This window comes from Diabrotica undecimpunctata, chromosome 6 (genome assembly GCF_040954645.1).
Source record: "Diabrotica undecimpunctata isolate CICGRU chromosome 6, icDiaUnde3, whole genome shotgun sequence".
NCBI lineage: Eukaryota > Metazoa > Arthropoda > Insecta > Coleoptera > Chrysomelidae > Diabrotica > Diabrotica undecimpunctata.
In genome coordinates, this window is record NC_092808.1 from 24,862,388 (window position 1) to 24,863,317 (window position 930).

The 930-nt window shown below is 27.3% G+C and overlaps 1 non-coding gene across 1 annotated transcript; it reads left to right on the plus strand.

Annotated features, from left to right (window-relative positions):
* The first annotated feature begins 431 nt into the window (after positions 1-431).
* TRNAL-CAA (transfer RNA leucine (anticodon CAA)) lies at positions 432-548 on the plus strand. The gene is made up of 2 exons: positions 432-469; positions 504-548. It is a non-coding gene; the product is annotated as a tRNA-Leu (tRNA).
* Positions 549-930: the final 382 nt, after the last annotated feature.

Sequence of the window (930 nt, forward strand, 5' to 3'; positions counted from 1 at the left end):
TCTGCAGTATTAGCCTACAAATACATGTAACCGCCAATAGATGTCACGGTGTGATATTTTTAGAAATAAAGGCAAATTACCCATTTACAATGTTATATAATAAATTATTTTGAATAAAATTTTTGATTAATTAGATCAATTTGACTTATTTTGAATAATAAAGAAACAAACCGTACTAATTATAAACCCAGATACCTATTGTTTGAATCACTCATGCGAATGCATCGCATAAAAGGAAAAAAATAATATTAAAAAAACAGGATGCAGATATAATTAGATTAGTTTATTATATAGTATACCTAATATACCTTATACAGTTTTCAAGAAATCGATTAAATATTTCAATTGAAGATTCCATACATAACTAAAATTTAAACTTTATTGTATTTGAGTTTGAATACTAGTACAATAATATTCTACTTCGTTAATATGTCAGGATGGCCGAGCGGTCTAAGGCGCCAGACTCAAGGTTTACCTTGCCCGTTTAACGGGGTATGCGAGCGTTCTGGTCCACTCTGTGGGCGTGGGTTCGAATCCCACTTCTGACATACTTTTTTTATTTTTTATTGTAATTATATTTCTTAAATTTATACTGAAAATTTTTATCTATTTTTTATTTAAATATTATCCAATATCACACCAATGTGTAAGTTGATTCGAAGTTACATAAATAAAAAGTCACAACAATCATAAAAAAAAAAATAAAAGTCACAACTTCTAATTTATGTGTTACCTCTATAGGGAAAGTCGCCATACCATATTTAATTTAAATTTAAAATATTTTCCTTCACAACAAAATTTTAAGTAATTTAAAAAGAAGTTGATATCGGTTTAACTTTAGGTTTAGACAAAAGGTTCAGATAAACCCTGTAAAAAAAGGAGGAAGTTAAACCAAATATCAGCAAAAATAAATAAAATAATAATAAAAGC